The sequence below is a fragment of the Entelurus aequoreus genome, linkage group LG23 (assembly GCF_033978785.1).
Source record: "Entelurus aequoreus isolate RoL-2023_Sb linkage group LG23, RoL_Eaeq_v1.1, whole genome shotgun sequence".
NCBI classification, from domain to species: Eukaryota; Metazoa; Chordata; class Actinopteri; order Syngnathiformes; family Syngnathidae; genus Entelurus; species Entelurus aequoreus.
This window is the reverse complement of record NC_084753.1, coordinates 39,536,370-39,561,764: the sequence shown is the minus strand read 5'-3', so window position 1 is coordinate 39,561,764 and position 25,395 is coordinate 39,536,370. Positions and strand designations below refer to the sequence as shown.

Sequence of the window (25,395 nt, the reverse complement as noted above, 5' to 3'; positions counted from 1 at the left end):
TAGTTAGGAAAAGTAAACACACTCTAAGTAAGGCGAGACATTAGTCTGAATATGATGCATCTAGCAAAGTGAGACAGGCAGAAGAAACAAAGCAATACAGCATAAACATGTCAGAAAAAATACTTGAAGAGGAATCTTTAAAGGCCTACTGAAAGCCACTACTAGCGACCACGCAGTCTGATAGTTTATATATCAATGATGAAATCTTAACATTGCAACACATGCCAATACGGCCGGGTTAACTTATAAAGTGCAATTTTAAATTTCCCGCTAAACTTCCCGTTGAAAAAGTCTTTGTATGATGACGTATGCGAGTGACGTCACTAGTTAAACGGAAGTATTCGGAGCCCATTGAATCCAACACAAAACAGCTCTGTTTTCATCTCATAATTCCACAGTATTCTGGACATCTGTGTTGGTGAATCTTTTGCAATTTGTTTAATGAACAATGGAGACTGCAAAGAAGAAAGTTGTAGGTGGGATCGGTGTATTAGCGGCGGACTACAGCAACACAACCAGGAGGACTTTGTTGGATAGCAGACGCGCTAGCCGGCGACCTCACCTTGACTTCCTACGTCTCCGGGCCGCCGACCGCATCGTCGATCGCTGGAACGCAGGTGAGCACGGGTGTTGATGAGCAGATGAGGGCTGGTTGGCGTAGGTGGAGCGCTAATGTTTTTATCATATCTCTGTGAGGTCCCGTTGCTAAGTTAGCTTCAATGGCGTCGTTAGCAACAGCATTGTTAAGCTTTGCCAAGCGGGGAATTATTAACCGTGTAGTTACATGTCCATGGTTTAATAGTATTGTTGATCTTCTGTCTATCCTTCCAGTCAGGGGTTTATTTATTTTGTTTCTATCTGCATTTGAGCCCGATGCTATCACGTTAGCTCAGTAGCTAAAGAGCTTCACCAATGTATTGTCGTGGAGATAAAAGTCACTGTGAATGTCCATTTCGTGTTCTCGACTCTCATTTTCAAGAGGATATAGTATCCGAGGTGGTTTAAAATACAAATCTGTGATCCACAATAGAAAAATGAGAAAGTGTGGAATCCAATGAGTCAGCTTGTACCTAAGTTACGGTCAGAGCGAAAAAAGATACGTCCTGCACTGCACTCTAGTCCTTCACTCTCACTTTCCTCATCCACAAATCTTTCATCCTCGCTCAAATTAATGGTGTTCTCGTCGCTTTCTCGGTCTGAATCTCTCTCGCTGCATTGTAAACAATGGGAAACTGTGAGGAGGGGGCGGACTAATCGACAGTCCTAGGAGAACTTTATTCAAAGTACTAGAACAAGACTGCAGTTCCTGTGAGGAGCCAGGTCAGATGTATACTTCCATTTGATGTCATCGACCCTTGTCTGAAAGTTGGACCTTGAAAAATGCTGAATGTCATCGTATCAAATAGGACACAGATGGTGCCATGTCTCTCTTACACAGTGTCAGTCAGTTTACAATTTTGGGGCCCTGTTGCTGACCAAAATACTGACCCCCCCCCCACTTGGCCGTCAGTGGCCTGTCCGTTACAACATCTTCACAACTCCCCAAGATAGGAGACACTCAGCATCCTTGGGAAGTCGACCCCAGGGGCTGGCCTATGTATGTTTATGTGGTGTTTTATGAGCCCTCACATTCAGTGGATGTCAGCATGATGGGACATTGTTTACCAGAGACTGGCTGGGTGAGGACACACAAGGCCGATGCAAAAGAGGAACAACATTCTTCCTACAAAACACCAATTCTGATGCACCATTAGATACTGAAGTGAACTAATTAACTCATATTATGTTTTGCTTATGGTGAAGGTTTATATTCACCTTGGGGAAAGCTAAGAACCAAGTTTAAGTAAATAGTAGTATTTCAGTTTAAAAACATAATAAGATAAGGCCCCTTAGTTTGACATTCGCAGGTGGGCTGGATCACTCCTCATAGGGAAGAAGCCCTAATTTGGACTTCGGAATGCAGAAGTGATAGCCCTATCCTTGAAGCCCTAACCTTGAGAAGAGACTACATGTCATAATTCTTTCCCTTGAAGCAGAGACAAACGTGTGTGTGTGTGTGTGTGTGTGTGTGTGTGTGTGTGTGTGTGTGTGTGTGTGTGTGTGTTTTGGAGGGGTCCAAAGTAGTCATAGTGGGGGCTGTGCCCTAGTCGAGCTTTATGCTTAGCAACACCCCTAGTGGGAGGTTCCAGTTTCTGGATCATCTGAGAGGTCACAGACATGTTCTCTTCTGGAGGAAGATGTAGGCTATTCCTGCCCTTTTCCAGCTAAAACGAAGAGGCATAGTACCTAAAAATAATAATAAATACCTTCCCTGTGATTGATAATATCTACATTCATCATTGCTGAAGGACTTGTGATGACACATCTAGTCCTTGGAGGTGAACTGGTAACGTCAACATGAAGGACTGAAATCATTTCTGAGTCAAACAATATTTTCTGTCTTATCAAAACCACCACACTGAGAAATTACTTGCAAATGTTTATTCCTTCTTCAAAAGCACATCCCACTTTTTACTTTCATCCTCATCTTTGTGTAAACTTCAAAATGAAAACAGGAGATTTGAGAGATTATACACAAAATCATTTTACAGAGGAGATCAAGCTTATTTTATTCCTTCATATTACTTACATTTCTTCCACAAAACTCACATTTGTATGCACATCTGTATAATGGATGATAATGAACCAAAGCTGCTAAAATTGCAAGCCAACAGCCAGTTCTTAGAAATAGTGGTCCATCTTTGTGGATAGATAATGAATCATGAGCATACAACACTATAAAACGCATATGGCAAATAAAAACAGCAAAAATAAGTGCATTAAAAACAATAGTTTTTCATTATTTTCATATATACCTGATTAAAAGTCAAATACGGTTGATATATTTGGAAATATCATTTGTTGCCATGTTTTTTGTGTGGGCACCATGAAAACATACATTTTGAACGGTTCGTTCATGACTTGCCCATCACTATGACTCTGTGGCCCCGCCCCTAAGTGACGCATGCGTGGAGGATATGCGCTTTGCAGCAAAGTCCTCCTTTACTCCACACACGCTTCTAAGCCTCGGCACATCTCCTCACATCGCTACTAACTACACTTTATTCATCCTCCGTGTCAGGATAAACTCCACTCGTCTCACTCAACTTTGGAGATTATTAGGCCCGCTTAGCTTGCTAGTTGTTTTAGCGCGCTAGTTAGCTTAGCATGCTAGTTAGCTTAGCATGCTAGTTAGCTTAGCCTGTTAGCTGCTAACAAAGAGACGCGGATTTGATCAACACATTAGAATCAATGGTTGTGACGTTGATTTAACATTGAATTTTGGTCATTTCCAAACCAATATTCTACAACAAAAATACAACGTTGAAACAACATGCTTTTTGACAACGTTTATTCAATGTCAGGTTGTGACGTTAAATTGACCGTTGAAATTTGGTCATTTCCCAACCAATATTCTACAACATTGAAACAACATGCTTTTTGACAATGTTGGGTTGGGACGTTGATTTAACATTGAAATGTGGTCATTTCCCAATCATTATTCTACAACACAAATACAACGTTGAAACAACATGCTTTTTGACGACGTTTAATCAATGTTGGGTTCTGATGTTGATTTGACCATTGGAATGATGCATTTTGTGGCTTTTAATGCCTCACAATCAAACTATTTTATGTTAAAATACTGAACAGATGTTTATTAGGGTAAAGTAAACATCTGTTCAGTATTTTATAGGGGTGTAACGGTACACAAAAATTTCGGTTCGGTACGTACCTCGGTTTAGAGGTCACGGTTCGGTTAATTTTCGGTACAGTAAGAAAACAACAAAATATACATTTTGGGGTTATTTATTTACCAAATTTGCAAAATCTTCCACCAAAAATATTTTTCTTAGTGTAATATTTGATGTGAAGTAATGGGAACCTTGGATAGGTCAATAATTCATAATAACGTTGATTTTGATTCAATATTATGTTTTGAGCAATGACAGTTTGAAAGAAAAAAAAACCCAGCTTTGTTTTATTAGTCAACATTGCAACTTTTTCTAAATCACATTTAAAGGCCTACTGAAATGAATTTTTTTTAATTTAAACGGGAATAGCAGATCCATTCTATGTGTCATACTTGATCATTTCGCGATATTGCCATATTTTTGCTGAAAGGATTTAGTAGAGAAAATCGACGATAAAGTTCGCAACTTTTGCTCGCTGATAAAAAAAAGCCTTGCCTGTACCGGAAGTAGCGTGACGTCACAGGAGCTAGTATTCCTCACAATTTTCCGTTGTTTACAATGGAGCGAGAGAGATTCGGACAGAGAAAGTGACGATTACCCCATTAATTTGAGCGAGGATGAAAGATTCGTAGATGAGGAACGTTACAGTGAAGGACTTGAGAGGCAGTGATGGACGTATCTTTTTTCGCTCTGACCGTAACTTAGGTACAAGCTGGCTCATTGGATTCCACACTCTCTCCTTTTTCTATTGTGGATCACGGATTTGTATTTTAAACCACCTCGGATACTATATCCTCTTGAAAATGAGAGTCGAGCACGCGAAATGGACATTTAAAGTGACTTTTATCTCCACGACAATACATCGGTGACACACTTAGCTACTGAGCTAACGTGATAGCATCTGTCTCAAATGAAGATAGAAACAAAATAAATAAACCCCTGACTGGAAGGATAGACAGAAGATCAACAATACTATTAAACCATGTACATGTAACTACACGGTTAAAAATTCTCATCCTGGTAAGGCTTAACAATGCTGTTGCTAACGACGCTAAGGCTAATTTAGCAACTTAGCAACCGGACCTCACAGAACTATGATAAAAACATTAGCGCTCCACCTACGCCAGCCAGCCCTCATCTGCTCATCAACAGCCGTGCTCACCTGCGTTTCAGCGATCGACGGCGCGACGAAGGACCCAATGTGTCACCATACAAACTGCTCTGTTTTCATCGAACAATTCCACAGTATTCTGGACATCTGTGTTGGTGAATCTTTTGCAATTTGTTTAATGGACAATGGAGACTGCAAATAAGAAAGTTGTAGGTGCGATCGGTGTATTAGCGGCGGACTACAGCAACACCAACACCAGGAGGTTGTGTTGTGTTTGAGCAGGATAACAGACGCACTACCGTGAGTACAGCTTTGGCTTCCAAGCATTTGATCGCTTGCCCGTACGTGCGTGTCGCTATGTGCATGTCACGTACGTAACTTTGGGGAAATATATGTTTCTTGCCGACTCTGATGGCGGTCGGGGTGTCGTCGAAAGCTACAACGCCCGCCGCCGCTCTGTAGCTAAGTTAGCTTCAATGGCTCGTTAGCAACATCATTGTTAAGCTTTGCCAAGCTGGAAATTATTAACCGTGTATTTACATGTTCATGGTTTAACAGTATTGTTGATCTTCTGTCTATACTTCCAGTCAGGGTTTTTTTAAATTTTGTTTCTATCTGCATTGGAGCCTGATGCTATCACGTTAGCTCCGTAGCTAAAGAGCTTCAACGATGTATTGTCGTGGAGATAAAAGTCACTGTGAATGTCCATTTTGCGTTCTCGACTGTCATTTTCAAGAGGATATAGTATCCGAGGTGGTTTAAAATACAAATCCGTGATCCACAATAGAAAAAGGAGAGAGTGTGGAATCCAATGAGACCTTGTACCTAAGTTACGGTCAGGGCGAAAAAAGATACACTGCACTGTACTCTAGTCATTCACTCTCACATTCCTCATCCACGAATCTTTCATCCTCGCTCAAATTAATGGGGTAATCGTTGCTTTCTCGGTCCGAATCTCTCTCGCTCCATTGTAAACAACGGGGAATTGTGAGGAGTCCTACCTCTTGTGACGTCACGCTACTTCCGGTATAGGCAAGGCTTTTTTTTAATCAGCGACCAAAAGTTGCGAACTTTATCGTCGTTTTTCTATACTAAATCCTTTCAGCAAAAATATGGCAATATCGCGAAATGATCAAGTATGACGCATAGAATGGATCTGCTATTCCCGTTTAAATAAGAAAAATTCATTTCAGTAGGCCTTTAAAGTTAACTGGTCCTGAAGGTACCTTGCATGATAAACATGTACTTTGAAATAGGCATGTACCTTGGTGTTAGATACATACACTTTGATATAGGCATGTACCTTGGTGTTACACACATGTACTTTGATATAGGCATGTACCTTGGTGTTACACACATGTACTTTGATATAGGCATGTACCTTGGTGTTACACACATGTACTTTGATATAGGCATGTACCTTGGTGTTACACACATGTACTTTGAAATAGGCATGTATCTTGGTGTTACACACATGTACTTTGATATAGGCATGTGCCTTGGTGTTACACACATGTACTTTGAAATAGGCATGTACCTTGGTGTTACACACATGTACTTTGATATAGGCATGTACCTTAGTGTTACACACATGTACTTTGATATAGGTATGTACCTTGGTGTTACACACATGTACTTTCATGTACCTTGGTGTTACACACACGTACTTTCATGTACCTTGGTGTTACACACATGTACTTTGTTATAGGCATGTACCAGATAAGTGTTTTTACACCATTTCCTTACTGTGTACAAAACTGGAACTATTTTGCATGTATGCTGGTGTGGAAGATACAACAAAAGGAAAAGGGGATGGAGTCAGAGGTCACCAGCACATGGAGGAGATCAGCCTTTACCACTGTTTCAAGTGACATAATAAAGGGTTTACACGTCACCTTCGACCAACAAACAGAGCTTAGTCACAGGTCTCAGGAACACACCGATGCTGGTCCTCAACCGGGCCTGTCGAACCCGTCCTTGGTTGTCGTTAATCACGTCGCTCACACGGCCCATCGTCCATGAATTTCGTGGGGACGAGTCATTCACAATAAGGACAATATCATCTTTGCTGATATTCCTCTGGGGTTGGAACCACTTTACTTGCCCTCTTCTTGCTATGAACCTCTGCAGCACGTGACTGCATGAGTCCGTGTCCAAAGAACTTGCCACTTCCATGTGTACGGCTCTTATCGTCAAGCAAGTAAAAATGACTCCATACCTCTTCACTATGGTCCTGCCCCTTTTGATTTCAAATGGACCAAAATAGTCCACAGAGGCGCATCTGGCTCGAGTCTTTGACTGGGGAGGTCTGCCATTGTTTGCCTTTCTGGTTTTCTGTGCTGACGTCTGCAAGTTACACATTGTGACAGAATTATTCTGACAGCTGCGTGGGACTTCAATATCTAGTACTTCTGCCGTACCTTTGACAAGACATGATTCCTGCCACTGAGTCCAAGTTTTTCGGGAACATATTGAAGGATAAGTAAGGTGATATGCAGATCTTTGACAGGATGTTTTGATTCCTCTTGCGTTGTTGACCTGTTTATCCTGCCACCCACTCTTAAGACCAAGGCCACTGGCCTTGACAATATCCCCTCCAGATTCCTCAGGGACTCTGCCACCACCATTGCCCCAATCATCACACATAATAAACCTCTCACTTAAACAAGGCCAAGTACCAAAAGATTTCAAGATAAGAGTAACTCCCCTTTTTAAAAAAGGAAGCAAATTAGAACCTGGTAACTACCGACCTGTTTCTATTCTCAGTTCCATTTTGAAAGTAATGGAAAGAATAGTTTATGAACAAGTCGATAGATACCTTGCCACTAAAAAACTCATGTACAAATTCCAATCCGGCTTCAGAACAAAGCACTCCACTAACACATGCCTTCTCTATCTGACCGACCACATCAAACATGAGGTGGACGCGGGCAAATACTGCGGCATGGTCATGCTGGACCTTCAGAAGGTCTTTGACACCGTTAAGCACGCTATACTGTTGGATAAGCTCAGAGCAATCGGATTTGATGCAATCTTATTTGGAGGGGAGGAAACAGGTGGTAGAGGTGAACAGCACCCTGTCCCCCCCCCCCCCCCCCCCTCAGTAAACTGTGGAGTCCCCCAAGGCAGTATATTAGGGCCTTTACTGTTCCTAATATACGTTAATGACATGTCATCAGCATGCGACTGTGAATTGTTCCTGTTTGCGGATGACTCGGCCCTGCTGGTATCAGACAGGGACAAGTCACAGGCGGAAAAAATCCTCAGTGCTGAACTCCTTAGTATTTGCACCTGGCTCACTGACAACAAGCTATCCATACACTTAGGTAAAGCGGAATCCATCCTATTTGGGTCCCAAATCAACCTTAAGAAAGTCAGTGACTTCACTATTAAAGTGGGTGACATTGTTATCACCAGGAAAGATGAGGTCACTTACCTAAGTTCCATTCTAGAGGCTAATCTTTCCTGTGATAAAATGGCAACCAAGGTAATCAAAAAGGTCAACCAACGAACAAGATGTCTCTACAGAATCTCCTCTCTGGTCAACAAAAGCACCATGAAGATTCTAGCGGGAACTCTCATTCAACCCTTTTTCGACTACGCATGCACCTCCTGGTACCCCATCACCTCCAAAAAACTCAAATATAGACTCCAAACATCCCAGAACAAGCTAGTCAGGTTACTTCTAGACCTCCACTCCAGATCACACCTCACTCCTACCCACTTCTCCAAAGTGGGCTGGCTCAGGGTGGAGTACAGAGTAAAACAACTTGCACTGAGCTTAGTCTATAAAATTTGCTACACCTCCCTGATACCGAAGTACATGTCAAACTACTTCCATAACGTAAATGACCGCCATAACCACAACACCAGGGGGAGCTCAACAAACCACGTTAAACCCAGATTCCGATCTAACAAGGTCTTAACTCATTCTCCTTCTATGCCACATCAATATGGAATGCACTCCCAACAGGTGTAAAAGAAAGTGAATCTCTATCCTCCTTCAAAACCTCACTAAAAGAACACCTCCAAGCAGCTAAAACCCTAGCCTAACACCCTCCCCCCACCACATACCACCTCCCCGGAATTGTAAATAATCAAATGTATATACTTGTTCTTATGCTTTCTGAGCTCACTAATGTTCACTGCTCGCTGTACATATCCTACCAAGTCAGACCTACACGGTTACAATGTCCTTTTTTCAGATGGTATAATTGTTGATGACTGAAGTATGCTGATATCAACCCAACCTAACTGGTTGCTTGTTTCTCTTGCGAGATCTGACAATTGACAGGTTGACAACATCCAAACAAACCAAGTCATCTCCAATACATCTCAACATTACACACATCCTCCAGGCTGAGTTAGTCTAGATGATGAAGTAACCTGGAAACTACGTGTAAGTCATATAAAGAAAACATTTTAAAAATTGACTATTATAATAAATATAATAAAATACATACCCACAGATATTAACTACATTTATTGTACCCAACTTTAGTTGAAGCATACATTGTTTATTGCATAAAGGTCTGGGGACATACATATAAAACAATCACACAACAATATTCATATTACACAAGAGAGTAATAAAGATAATTAATAGAATGGATTATAGAGACCCAACAAATTATTCAAAAAGTCACACATTTTAAAAGTAAATTATCTTGTATAAAACACAACTGCTCAAATGATGTATAAAGTAAATAATATGCTTCCAGACGTGGTCCAGAAGATGTTTCAGATGTGAACCAGTAAATATGAACTAAGAGGGATTTATGAGTACTCAAAAGCAAAGGTATGAACACATGTAAAACAAATATGTATATCTTATAAAGGAGTTCATCTTTAGAATTATCCACAAATAGAAAATAAAATATGTAACCCTTCATTATTTCAAAATACATATATAAAACACTATTATGAATAAGTATAAAAGTGAACTATGAATATCTACACTTAAAATGTTTATTGTATGTAACATATTTTATGTACTGTTTATTCTCACCTTTTCAGTCAAATTGTTCTGTTCATTTTAAAGTACACAAATGTGTATATTAACTCATGTACTTGACTGAAATAAAAGCACTAATCTGAAGTGTCTAATCTATAAATGTTAGAATCATATTAACAAGATTGTGTTACACACACAACAATGATGTCACACATGTTATATGTGCTGATGTTGTTAGAAAGTTGATTTTAAATCCTGCATCTTCATTTGCTGCTGCTGTTCTCACCAGCACACTTGTGTTTCTTACACTGGTACTTAGAAGAGAATCTTTCACCACACACACTGCAACTCAACACTTTCTCTCCTGTGTGTGCTCTCATGTGTGCTGTAAGAGTTTTTAGGTAACGGAAGGTTTTGTTGCAGCTTGAACAGGAGTATGGTTTTTCACCAGTGTGTGTTCTCATGTGTACTTTTAAACGTACATTTGTTACAAAACTTTTACCACATTCTGAGCAGGGAAAAGGTTTTTCTCCAGTGTGCATTCTCATGTGTGCGTTGAAACTGGAACTGTGAGTAAAATCTTTACCGCAGACTGAACACGAAAAAGGTTTTTCACCAGTGTGTATTCTCATGTGTTCTTTTAAACTTTGATTTACTGCAAAACTTTTACCACATTCTGAGCAGGAAAAAGGTTTTTCTCCAGTGTGTTTTCTCATGTGTCTTTTCAAATTGTGCCTTTGAGTAAAATCTTTACCGCAGATTGAACATGAAAAAGGTTTTTCTCCAGTGTGTATTCTCATGTGTGTTTTCAAATTGCTGCTTTGAGTAAAATCTTTACCACATTCTGAGCAGGAAAAAGGTTTTTCTCCAGTGTGTGTTGTCATGTGTTCTTTTAAACTTTGATTTACTGCAAAACTTTTACCACATTCTGAGCAGGAAAAAGGTGTTTCTCCAGTGTGTTTTCTCATGTGTCTTTTCAAATCCTGCCTTTGAGTAAAATCTTTACCGCAGATTGAACATGAAAAAGGTTTTTCTCCAGTGTGTATTCTCATGTGTGTTTTCAAATTGTTGCTTTGAGTAAAATCTTTACCACATTCTGAGCAGGAAAAAGGTTTTTCTCCAGTGTGTGTTGTCATGTGTTCTTTTAAACTTTGATTTACTGCAAAACTTTTACCACATTCTGAGCAGGAAAAAGGTGTTTCTCCAGTGTGTTTTCTCATGTGTCTTTTCAAATCCTGCCTTTGAGTAAAATCTTTACCGCAGATTGAACATGAAAAAGGTTTTTCTCCAGTGTGTATTCTCATGTGTGTTTTCAAATTGTTGCTTTGAGTAAAATCTTTACCACATTCTGAGCAGGAAAAGGTTTTTCTCCAGTGTGTTTTCTCATGTGTCTTTTCAAATTGTGCCTATGAGTAAAATCTTTACCGCAGATTGAACATAAAAAAGGTTTTTCTCCAGTGTGTGTTCTCATGTGTCTTTTCAAATGTTGACTATGAGTAAAATCTTTACCGCAGATTGAACATAAAAAAGTTTTTTCTCCAGTGTGTGTTCTCATGTGTACTTTTAAACTTTGACTTACTGCAAAACTTTTACCACATTCTGAGCAGGAAAAAGATTTTTCTCCAGTGTGTGTTCTCATGTGTGTTTTTAGACGACAACGGTCATTAAAAGTTTTGTCACAGTGAGAACATGTGAAGTGTGTGTTGTCAGTGTGACATGTCTTATCATCTTTAGAGTGTTCATCATCAGTGTCAGGAGAGTGTGACGTTGTGTCCTCACTATCTGATAGTGGAGCTAAGAGCTTGTCTGCTTGTGATCCTCCACAGTGGTCTCCATCAGCTTCTGTTGTCATGTGTTGAGTTGAGCTGCTGCTTGGAGGCTCCGCCTCTCTCTTCTCCTCACTCTCACCTTTGACCTCATCATCTTCACTCTTCACACTGATGAGGTGTCTCTTGTCTTCCTCTATGAAGTGGGGGGACAGCCGCTGTTTTTCTTCCTCTTTGACGTAGGAGGGCTGCGGATCCTCCGGTTCCTCTTTTACGTGAAGGGACTGTATATTCTCAATGTGAGGAGTCTGTGACTCTTCCTCTTCATCTTTAAAGTGGGGGGGCTGTGGCTCCTCTTCTTTCACGTGGAGGTTCTGTGACCTCTTCTGCTCCATACTGGAGGACCCCTCCTGCTGCTCAGGTGGACGATATTTTTCACAGACGTCTGCAGGACACAAGAAGACAAACACATGCTGGGATCGACATAGATAAGATTTTACCAATTCAGATTTCATTTTCGATTCTGCTTTACGATTCGGTTATTTGTGGACTCACTTTTGCTTTCACATTCAGTAAACAGGAGAAGAAACAGGTCGATTAGCATCAACTTTGACTAGTTGAGAAGTAACATGAGCATACAAAGCCAACAGTGACGTCTTAAGAGGCACAGATTTTACGGGTCCCCCATGAGGTGCCAGGGGGCCCTAAGGACAATATTCTGCTTTGAAAATATCTATAAAATAAAAATATTTTTGGCAAGAAATTAACAAAATACTACACGTTATTTTGTGGCAATTACAAAAGAATGTCCAGTATAATTCTCAGGACATTCAATCAATCACAACTGGACTGTTAAACTGAACATATATACAGTATATATATATATATATATATACATACCCCGCCTTCCACCCCATTGTAGCTGAGATAGGCTCCAGCACCCCCCGCGACTCCGAAAGGGATAAGCTGTAGAAAATGGATGGATGGATATATAAACATGCATATATACAGTCGCGATCAAAAGTTTACATACACTTGTAAAGAACATGATGTCATGGCTGTCTTGAGTTTCCAATCATTTGTACAACTCTTATTTTTTTTGTGATAGAGTGATTGGAGCACATACTTGTTGGTCACTAAAAACATTCATGAAGTTTGCTTCTTTTATGAATTTATTATGGGTCTACTGAAAATGTGAGCAAATGTGCTGGGTCAAAAGTATACATACAGCAATGTTAATATTTGCTTACATGTCCCTTGGCAAGTTTCACTGCAATAAGGCGCTTTTGGTTGCCATCCACAAGCTTCTGCTTGAATTTTTGACCACTCCTCTTGACAAAATTGGTGCAGTTCAGCTAAATGTGTTGGTTTTCTGACATAGACTTGTTTCTTCAGCATTGTCCACACAACTTTGGGAATTTCCCGACGGTAAGTGGTACGTAAATGGTTTCAATTACAGCAAATTGTCATTTATGAATACATTTTAGGCAACACAAAGTCAGGCACATGTGCACTAGCGTTGTTTGGCTTGATAATCATGGCGGAAAAGCTACACGGACTTTGCTACGGTGATTTGCCCTCGGAGTAAACGGAGCCAAGCGCTTGGGTTAATGTAATTTTCCCTCGCTTCCCGCCGTGCGTTTAAGAGCGCACTGCTGTGTTTAGATGGAGACAGGTGTGGACAATATTGGAGACACTTCAATCAATCAATCAATGTTTATTTATATAGCCCTAAATCACAAGTGTCTCAAAGGGCTGTACAAGCCACAACGACATCCTCGGTACAGAGCCCACATACGAACCCACTTGTTCCCACACTAAAAGTATACAGCGAAGGAAAAAACTATTTGATGTTGCTTTTATTTTCTCAATACATTGTCCATCAGCTGCTGTGACTGAGAGTTAATGAGGTGAGGAAACATGCAGCAGGTGATGTGTCGTGAACGTTGTCGCAACTTGTTTATAAAGTTTTTTGTTTATTTTACTGGGATGTTCACTTCTCCTTTATTTAACTGCAAACTGTATCAGTGTTCAATTAACATCAATACTAGCTCAAATGTTTTGTCATCTCATTGAATTGAACGCTGGCTGTGAAGATTGTGTATTCGATGTGAGAGGTGTCACTAGTCTTTATTTTTGTTGGCCAAACTGTTGCACTGAACTACAAGGAGGCGTTGTTGGAGAAGAACAAAGCTTGTTTATTAGACTTCATCTTCATTAGCCAAACTGCTTTGAGTTTTATATTAATATCAAAAAGTAAACGCCATGATTTAATTGTGTTTTTTTCATGTCACAAAGGTGTTATATGTTTGACATGACATATTTCTGCTCTAACTCTTAATGGATCTGTCCCGATACAGCATCCATATATATATATATATATATATATATATATATATATATATATATATATATATATATATATATATATGTATATATATATATATATATATATATATATATATATATATATATATATATATATATATATATATATATATATATGTATATGTATATATATATATATATATATATATATATATATATATATATATATATATATATATATATATATATGCATGGATGCTTTGGAGCCCCTGCCTCGAAAGAAAATAATGTTTGTTTATAATAATGTTTATTGTTTGTATATCCTGTAATCATGTTTATTGTGTGTATGTCCTACAATAATGTTTGTGTGTATGTCCTATAATAATGTTTGTGTGTATGTTGTTCTGCCCTCACTATATGTGTTGAGGTTGTACAGCTTGGCAGACAGCTAACAACCAATCCAGGACGTTCTCATAAAGTTCCAAAGCAGATGAATCCATTTAGGCTCTTTATTGTTGTTGATCTTGCTTTGTCTTGCACTGGACTTTTATTTTTTATTGTAAAAAGACTTATCTTTTCCAAGGCTTGTAAGAGCTAACACAACTTGTCTGACTCTCATTGTCTCATAAACTGGACTAACGTCGTAAACCGGAAGTGCCAAAACTAATGACACGCAGCATTTCCTATCGCCACAAGGTGTCAGTAATAGTCCTCAATCAAACGGGCACAACACTCCCCACCTGGTATAATGTTTTATACCACTATACAGTCTCTTTACGAAGGAGCAACACGACCTCTGATACAGGTCTAGTGTAGATTCTTGGAGTACCTTGTCGGATGATCTTGACGTCGACTTTTCTTACTTTGTTGTCATGGCTGTTGATAGACTTGACCATGAGTCCAGTGGGCCATTCATTTCTTCTCACCTGGCCGTCTTTCAGTAGTACTAGGTCTCCAACTTGCAGGTTAGGCCTTTCTGCTTACCATTTTCTCCTAGGTTGTATGGTTGACAGGTATTCTTGTTTCCATCGCTTCCAGAATCTATCAGAGAGAAGTTGGACTTGCCGCCATTGTCTTGAGTGGATGTCTTTCACATTGAAGTCTCCTGGCGGTGCAGATATGACGCCTCTCTTCTGCGTATGATAAAGGGATGAACGACGCTTTGATGCTTGCTCCCGATTGTTTGAGAGGTGGCGACGAGGTGATCGAAAGGGTAACGGGGCAACCCAAGTGTTTGACTCATCTTTGTACACTTCTCTGTTCATAATGTCAAGGAATGCTTGACCATCAGGAGACAAACCTGGTTTATTATCATTCTTAGCTTTTTCAAAAACTTGGCTGCCGAGGTTGTCCATCTCCTCCAGATGTTTGGGGGGTTGCAGACCATGGCACGGATTAGGGCTGCTGAACTTTTCACTGACAGAGAACATGGACTTAGAAATGTTTCTATTAGTCCTGAAGACGTTGATGTTTGCTGGCTTATGAGCTCCTCCAAGACATACTTCCCCGACTATGACCGACCCTAGGTCAAGACGTTGTGCATAAGGTGCCTCGTCAGGTCCATTGTACTGCTCCCTTACTTTATGCACTTGGATGATATCTCTTCCGAGTAAAAGCAAAATTGCTGCATTGGGGTCAACTGCTGGTATCTTTCCTTCCAGTGGAGCTAGATGATGATGATGCTGAATAATCTCTGGTGATGGGATCGCCGATCTGTCATCGGGCATCATGTCGCATTCTATAAGTGTGGGGAGAGGTACTGTGGTTTGCATGTCCAATGACTCTATAATGAAGTTGCATGCACGTCTTCCTGCTGTCTCCATTACTCCAGAACATGTCCTCAGTGTGCATGGTGCTGAATCTGATTTGATGCCGAAGAGATTGAAGAAATCTGTTTTAGCTAGGGATCGGTTACTTTGCTCATCCAGGACTGCAAACATTTTGACAGCCTTCTCTCTTTGGCCAGCAGGGTATGCTCAGACTAAACACATTTTGGAACAGGATTTTGGAGTCACTGAATTGCCATAGATCTCAGTACACTTTGATGTCACTGATGGGATGAGATCTTCATTATTCTCCCCGCCTTGATCTTCCTTCACTGGGGAGTTCTCTGTTGTTGGTGGTGGACCAGGGTGAAGCGCTGTTATGTGCCTAGTGCTGTCACACTCTTTACATTGCACGGCTTTTTCACAATCCTTCGCCATGTGTCTCGTAGATGCGCAACATCGATAACAGATGTGTTGCTCTTTCAGATAAGCCTTTCTTTCTTCAAGTGGTTTGTTTCGGAAGCCACGGCATTTACGTAGAGGGTGAGGCTTATTGTGGATGGGACATATTTGATCTGGGTCTTCAGATGTATTTTCTTGGAAGTTGTACTTAGCTTCAAGTACTGTCGCCACTTCAGTTTTCTTTACGGACACTGGTGTCCTGTAATTCGGTTGAAGTCGTTCTTGTCTAGCATTAGTTACGCTACCACTGGTGACACATGCAAAGCTGGGATCATTGCGGATCTTAGCTTCTTCCATAATGAAGTTCACAAAGAAGTGATATGGTGGATAAGCCACCTTTTTGTCCCTTTTGTATGCTGAGCCTGCACTAACCCATTTTTCTTGGAGACGATATGGTAGCTTGATCAGGATGGGACTAATGCCATGAGCTGTGTCAAGATGAAGAAGACCGGGTAAGAGTTCATTTGACTTTGCTGCGTCCAACTCAAGAAGAAGGTCCCCGAACTCTCTCAGTCTTTGGTTGTCTGTGTTTGAGATATTTGGGAAGTTCTCAAGTTTTTTAAGTAAAGCATGCTCAATTATTTCAGGTGCACCGTATGACTCCTCTAGCCTCTGTCACACCATTTCGAACCCAGCTTCTGCATTATGTATGTACACAACTCTTAATCTCTTAGCTTGTTCTGCTGATTGAGGTCCAAGCCATTTAGCCAGCATATCCAATTCCTGGCGTGCACTGAGATCTAGGTCCCTTGTGGAGCCCATGAATGATGCCTTCCAGGCCCAGTAATTTTGTGGTTGGTCATCAAACTTGAGAAGACCAGAGCTAACCATCTCTTTACGCATTAGGTATTTAGCCAGGTCTGATGCACCCCGATTGTCGAAGGAAGTTGCTCCTTGTGCGGAAAAGTGACGAGGCTGGGTATGGTGGAATGATTTTTGATATGAAGAATCTATCCTTTGAGTTGCATCATTCCTTGTGAAGGTGTCTTTTGATGGACTTGCAGTAATACGAAGCGGTGGAGTCCCCACGTCTCCCCGATGTGGTTGTTTGTGGTGCTGGACAGGTAGGTAATTGGGCACATGGTACTTTACATTATCCATCTCTTGTTTATTAGCCGTTGTGTTGACCTTAACATCTTCATCGTTGTCCATTGTCTGCTGGCGCGCTGAGGAAGAGGTCAGTCAGTATTGGCTGATTTCAAGAATGGAGTGAGTGTTGGCCATGAGATGCCTCTGACAGTTGCTCCACAAACTCTTTAGTGCGTTCTACTGGGCTTAGTACTGGCATATTAAATTCAAATTGGCTTCTTTGGATATCACTTTCTTCTTGAGCTGATATGTCTAAAACATGTGCTTCAGCTGCTGCTGCTTCAGCGGCTTTTGCTGATTTTAACAGGAGCAGATTAGCTTGTATTTCCGCTTGCTGTTTTAGCATTTCTGCTTCTTTTTGTGCAAAGGAAAGTTTAAAGGCCTACTGAAATGAATGTTTTTTATTTAAACGGGGATAGCAGATCCATTCTATGTGTCATACTTGATCATTTCGCGATATTGCCATATTTTTGCTGATCGGATTTAGTAGAGAACATCGACGATAAAGTTCGCAACTTTTGCTCGCTGATAAAAAAAAGCCTTGCCTGTACCGGAAGTAGCGTGACGTCACCAGAGGTTTACAATGCAGCGAGAGAGATTCGGACCGAGAAAGCGACGATTACCCCATTAATTTGAGCGAGGATGAAAGATTTGTGGATGAGGAAAGTGAGAGTGAAGGACTACAGTGCAATGCAGGGTGTATCTTTTTTCGCTCTGACCGTAACTTAGGTACAAGGGTTCATTGGATTCCACACTTTCTCCTTTTTCTATTGTGGATCACGGATTTGTATTTTAAACCACCTCGGATACTATATCCTCTTGAAAATGAGAGTCGAGAACGCGAAATGGACATTCACAGTGACTTTTATCTCCACGACAATACATCGGTGAAACACTTTAGCTAAGGAGCGAACGTGATAGCATTGGGCTTAACTGCAGATAGAAACAAAATAAATAAACCCCTGACTGGAAGGATAGACAGAAAATCAACAATACTATTAAACCATGTACATGTAAATACACGGTTAATGCTTTCCAGCTTGGCAAAGCTTAAAAATGCTGTTGCTAACGACGCCATTGAAGCTAACTTAGCAACGGGACCTCACAGAGCTATGATAAAAACATTAGCGCTCCACCTACACCAGCCAGCCCTCATCTGCACATCAACACCCGTGCTCACCTGCGTTCCAGCGATCGACGGAAGGACGAAGGACTTCACCCGATCATCCGTGCGGTCGGCGGCTAGAGCGAACTTGCTAGCGTCGGCTAGCGCGTCTGCTATCCAACAAAGTCTTCCTGGTTGTGTTGCTGTAGTCCGCCGCTAATACACCGATCCCACCTACAACTTTCTTCTTTGCAGTCTCTATTGTTCATTAAACAAATTGCAAAAGATTCACCAACACAGATGTCCAGAATACTGTGGAATTATGAAATGAAAACAGAGCGGTTTTGTATTGGATTCAATGGGCTCCGAATACTTTTGTTTAACTAGTCACGTCACGCGCATACGTCATCATACATAGACGTTTTCAACCGGAAGTTTAGCGGGAAATTTAAAACTGCAATTTATAAGTTAACCCGGCCGTATTGGCATGTGTTGCAATGTTAAGATTTCATCATTGATATATAAACTATCAGACTGCGTGGTCGCTAGTAGTGGCTTTCAGTAGGCCTTTAACACGTGCACTTTCTGCTTTAGCACGTGCTTTTGCAGCAGCAACGCTCACTGACGTCATCCGACTTGAGTGAGATGAATGTGACGATCTTGAACTTCTTTCATGTTCGCTTACGTCTTCTTTTGAATGCTCCATGGTGTGCTGTTTACCACTGGATGTTGAAGAGAATGCTGCGTTATGTCTCTGTGAAGCCCGCTGGGCTTTTAGTCTTTTTACCGCTCTGCCCTCACTATATGTGATGAGGTTGTACAGCTTGGCAGACAACTAACAACCAATCCAGGACGTTCTAATAAAGTCCCAAAGCAGATGAATCCATTTAGGCTCTTTATTGTTGTTGATCTTGCTTTGTCTTGCACTGGACTTTTATTTTTTATTGTAAAAAGACTTATCTTTTCCAAGGCTTGTAAGAGCTAACACAACTTGTCTGACTCTCATTGTCTCATAAACTGGACTAACGTCGTAAACTGGAAGTGTCCAAACTAATGTCACTAGTTTGGGCACTTCCGGTTTACTATGTTAGTCCAGTTCATAAACAATGAGAAGTAGACGAGTTGTGTTAACTCCTATGTCCTATAATCATGTTTATTGTGTGTATGTCCTATAATCATGTTTATTGTGTGTATGTCCTATAATCATGTTCACCTATAAAAACACCATAGTTAAAGGTCAGTTATTTTCATGTTGCTGCTGACATTTAAACGTGTCCTCTTAAACCAGCGCACTTTATTTCAATGTTGTTTTTTTTAGATTGGAGATTTAATTGGACTTTTCTTATATTACTTTCAAGGCTTTTAATTTTTTTCTTGTCTCAAAACCCCTCTTAGGTTGGGATTCTATAATACAAAACCTACTTTTCTTTCTTGTTGGTACCTGTTTTTGTGTATTTGGATTCAGGAATTATCTTTTTTTAGAATGCTTTTCGATCCGAAACGATGCAGTTAGTTGAAAATTCAGTACATAAAAATTCAGTTAAAAAAATGCAGCGCTGAAAAATGTGCTGCTTCAAAAAGCAAGACTCACTTCCGTTAAAAGACTAAAACCATGGAGCCTGTCTCAGAAGCAGCCAATGAGGTGTCAGGTTTAAAGTCACGTGACTCGGGTCTTGCAAAACAGCACAAAAAAGGAAATGAACTTTGCTACCTGGGGATAATACAACATAATTAACATTTAAATGCTGCCTGCTGGATGTTTTCAAACTATAGAAATGATTCCAATGGTTAAAATCTGCACTTTTGAGTGACATACGAGTTAGTAGGTGTCATGACATGCAGTTCAAGTGACTGTGGTACACAATGTGACCAGCAGATGGTGCTGGATAATGATGTTCAAGTAAACGTAAGGAAGAAGACACAAGCGCTGTTTCAACCCTCTGCGCATCCACTCGGCGCAGACGTGATCCCATGTACAAATATCGCGACATGCTAATTTAGCCGCTATCAAAACAACTAGCCCGTCACTGCTGATTTCATTTCAACAATTAAAAATAGGAACTTGATAGTAAATAAAGCCACGTTTCCACTGCTGGATGCTGTGTTCAATCGTGTCCATGATGTTTTAACGTTTAGGGGACGTGCTGTCATGAAATAAATAAAACATATTCCGGTGGTGGTGGTCAATGTCACTACTCCATAGGTACCGGAAGACTACGTCACTTCCTGGACTTACAATTGTTTTTACAAAGGTGCTTTTGAAACGTCACATTCTGTGATATTTGAATATTTTATTAATGTTTTGTATAAAAACTAGCTTACATAGGAGTAAAAGGGAACAAAATATAAACATGAACAAGGGGTAGATGTAAAAAATCAGGGAGTATTATGGCCACCATTTCAATCACTTTCACTCTTCTGTCATTGCAATGAATGACGTAAGGGGGCGCCACTGACTCACATCATGTGATTTATTTTTTAAATGTTGATTTTTTTTTTTTTAACAATCCACTTACTTATTTTTAAAAGATCAGTATGTCATCTTTTATGTGACATTGTTATTCAAGTAAAGATGACAAAAAAGAAAACTATGGTAGTGACAACATGCAGGAACATAACTGACGTAAAACAAGTAAAAAGGAAGTGACGTTGTCTTTGTGCACGCGTGCATTGATCAAGTCTTCCTGAACCGACCGTGCAGGGATTCTAAAACTGTGGTACGTGTACCACTAGTGGTACGCAGGCATCACCTAGTGGTACGCCAAATATCATTTCATTATTTAAGTACAGTGTTTTATTTTCCTACATGCAAACACAGTGTTACTGTTCAAACTGTGTGTAATGTTACAGTAACTAAAAATATTAAATATGCTTGTTAAATAACATTGGTATGGTATGGTATAGTATAACGTGTCTTTCTTGTTTTTAATGAATAATTAAGGCCTACTATGCTACTGTATTTTAATGCTGTTCATGATGGTGGTACTTGGAAATCCAAGTATTTTCTGAGGTGGTACTTGGTGAAAAAAGTTTGACGTAGTGACATTGTAAACTACATTGGCAGACACCATTTTGTTATACCCAAACGGCGTCCGCTAATACATCTCGCTTCCAACGAGATCCCGTTTCCCCCCCGAGTTAGAAAGTTCCAGAACTGTTCACGTTATACCATCTCATCTCATTGTGGATCATGTGAATGTTTGAAGTGGAACTAAATGTGATCTCTGAAAGGGGTACACATTATTTCCAAAGCAGGGCCCCCATCCACATATACAATACTAGTACATATCTGATGAAAAACAACATTATTTTTGTTATTTTAATTATAAGTGTGCCAAATCACCTATATTTGAACATTATCTAATGGAAATGACTGCTGTCTGATTATCACATTAATAACACAATAACAATCATGTGTCTGAGTACACCTATTAATCAAAATTAGTCTAACACGTCATGCTCACGATGGAATATAAAGTTAATAAACATGTGAGAGTAAGAAGTAAACAAACCTGTTCTGTGTAACACAACTTGAGGTTTCTTGAAAACAGCCTCCAGTAGTTGACGTAGTCTCTTGTTTTCTTCTTTTGTCCGAGAAAGTTCCTCTTTGTACTCTGCTATCGTTCTTTCGCACATTTTCACACAATCACAACACTTTACACTCACACTTGATCTTAACTAAGCGATGTGTTGATCGAATCCGCGTCTCTTTGTTAGCAGCTAACAAGCTAAGCTAACTAGCATGCTGAGCTAACTAGCGCGCTAAAACAACTAGCAAGCTAAGCTGGCCTAATAATCTCCAAATTAGCTTGCCTAATAATCTCCAAAGTTGAGTGAGACGAGTGGAGTTTATCCTGACACGGAGGATGAATAAAGTGTAGTTAGTAGCGATGTGAGGAGATGTGCCGAGGCTTAGAAGCGTGTGTGGAGTAAAGGAGGACTTTGCTGCAAAGCGCATATCCTCCACGCATGCGTCACTTAGGGGCGGGGCCAACGTGTCATAGTGATGGGCAAGTCATGAACGATTCATTCTAAATGTATGTTTTCAATGTGCCCACACAAAACATGGCAACAAATGATCTTTCAAGTATATAAACTGGATTCGACTTTCAATCAGAAAAGTATGAAAATAATTAACTAGTGCTGTTTTTAATGCACTTATTGAATTTACTGTATAAGCTGTTCAAGCTAATAGCATTGCTCTTTACTTAAAAAACAACAACTTGACAATAGTTATTGTATGCACTATGGCGTAAAATGCAATTTATGTATTTTTCTGTGAGTGTTTGGAGTTATTACAGGGAACTCAGCTACCATTATACTTTAAAATGCTAATTGCTTCTCCTCATAAATTGTAGCCTGAGTGTTGGATATTCTAATATTTTTCAGGGCTGTTTGGCTCGACTGTAATGTGTGCACTAAACACATGGACTGATACATTCTTGCATTTGCACTACAAGCTACATTATTGCATTCTCCTTATATTGACTCCTACTAGTCATGCTGCATCCTTTCAGTTATATTGAATGTATATGGAACTGTATGTCTGTATGGAAATGTTAATGTTTATTACAATGCTGGAGTGTAATTATGTTTTATTTGTCATCCAGAATGTGTATACTCCTTTAAGAATGGCAGTATGTGAGGTGAGTGACTGAGTAAGTGAGTGGGCAAGTGAGGTGAGGGAGTGGAAGCAGTTAATGTGCAGGAGCGTTAGTAGCTTAGTGGATGTCCGGTTGGCTTTGTGGAAAACATAAATAAAGTGACAGAGTTGCAATGAATCGACAACTGTTGGGTCGTCATTCCGACCCAACAACGGAACTGTAGGACCCACTGCCGGGTAAAGTGGAGGGTGTTACCCCCGACGATACATCGGCCCTGGAGGGAATGTCTCCCCTGCGCTCCTCGACCACTGTCTGGGAGCTGACAATCAGGAAAGGTGTACAATTCTGCATTCGAGAGAACACAACCATTGCAGCCCATCCATCCATTCATCCATTTTCTTCTGCTTATCCGAGGTCGGGTCGCGGGGGCAGCAGCCTAAGCAGAGAAGCCCAGACTTCCCTCTCCCAGCCACCTCATCCAGCTCCTCCCGGGGGATCCCGAGGCGTTCCCAGGCCAGCCGGGAGACATAGTCTTCCCAAAGTGTCCTGGGTCTTCCCCGTGGCCTCCTGCCGGTCGGACGTGCCCGAAACACCTCCCTAGGGAGGCGTTCGGGTGGCATCCTGACCAGATGCCCAAACCACCTCATCTGTCTCCTCGATGTGGAGGAGCAGCGGCTTTACTTTGAGCTCCTCTCGGATGACAGAGCTTCTCACCCTATCTCTAAGGGAGAGCCCCACTCATTTCGGCCGCTTGTACCCGTGATCTTGTCCTTTCGGTCATAACCCAAAGCTCATGACCATAGGTGAGGATGGAAACGAAGATCGACCGGTAAATTGAGATCTTTGCCTTCTTCACCACAACGGATCGATACAGCGTCCACATTACTGAAGATGCCGCACCGATCCACCTGTTGATCTCACGATCCACTCTTCTCTCATTCGTGAACAAGACTCTTAAGTACTTAAACTCCTCCAAATGGGGCAAGATTTCCTCCCCAAATTGGAGATGGCACTTCACCCTTTCCCGGGCGAGAACCATGGACTCGAACTTGGAGGTGCTGATTCTCATCCCAGTCGCTTCACACTCGGCTGCGAACCGATCCAGTGAGAGCTGAAGATCCTGGCCAGATGAAGCCATCAGAACCACATCCTCTGCAGAAAGCAGAGACCTAATCCTGCAGCCACCAAACCGGATCCCCTCAACGCCTTGACTGCGCCTAGAACTTCTGTCCATAAAAGTTATGAACAGAATCGGTGACAAAGGGCAGTTTTGGCAGAGTCCAACCCTCACTAGATACAGGTCCAACTTACTGCCGGCAATGTGGACCAAGCTCTGACACTGATCATACAGGGAGCGGACCGCCAAAATCAGACGGTCCGATACCCCATACTCTCTGAGACCTCCCCACAGGACTTCCCGGGGAACATCATCTTGATGACAAGCAAAGTGTCTGTTGTTTTACAATTTAATAATCTATTTAATAAGAAATGTTCAGAGAATTCTTTTTTGTTTTAGTATTTATTGGAGGCTTCAAAAGACACAAGTTGTCCGTTTACAGGAGAGTGTCGGTGAGGCACACACATTTTATCTTAGCTCAGGAATGCATGGGGGAAGGGTTGGAGATAAGCGGGAAACTCTTAGTTAGGAAAAGTAAACACACTCTAAGTAAGGCGAGACATTAGTCTGAATATGATGCATCTAGCAAAGTGAGACAGGCAGAAGAAACAAAGCAATACAGCATAAACATGTCAGAAAAAATACTTGAAGAGGAATCTTTAAAGGCCAACTGAAAGCCACTACTAGCGACCACGCAGTCTGATAGTTTATATATCAATGATGAAATCTTAACATTGCAACACATGCCAATACGGCCGGGTTAACTTATAAAGTGCAATTTTAAATTTCCCGCTAAACTTCCCGTTGAAAAAGTCTTTGTATGATGACGTATGCGAGTGACGTCGCCAGTGAAACGGAAGTATTCGGAGCCCATTGAATCCAACACAAAACAGCTCTGTTTTCATCTCATAATTCCACAGTATTCTGGACATCTGTGTTGGTGAATCTTTTGCAATTTGTTTAATGAACAATGGAGACTGCAAAGAAGAAAGTTGTAGGTGGGATCGGTGTATTAGCGGCGGACTACAGCAACACAACCAGGAGGACTTTGTTGGAAAGCAGACGCGCTAGCCGGCGACCTCACCTTGACTTCCTACGTCTCCGGGCCGCCGACCGCATCGTCGATCGCTGGAACGCAGGTGAGCACGGGTGTTGATGAGCAGATGAGGGCTGGTTGGCGTAGGTGGAGCGCTAATGTTTTTATCATAGCTCTGTGAGGTCCCGTTGCTAAGTTAACTTCAATGGCGTCGTTAGCAACAGCATTGTTAAGCTTCGCCAAGCTGGGAATTATTAACCGTGTAGTTACATGTCCATGGTTTAATAGTATTGTTGATCTTCTGTCTATCCTTCCAGTCAGGG

At 40.9% G+C, this 25,395-nt stretch overlaps 1 pseudogene; it reads right to left on the bottom strand.

The window, feature by feature from the left end:
• Window positions 1-9,350: 9,350 nt before the first annotated feature.
• The window catches only part of LOC133640878 (zinc finger protein 850-like), a 39,975-nt pseudogene continuing 23,930 nt past the window's right edge, over window positions 9,351-25,395 (bottom strand).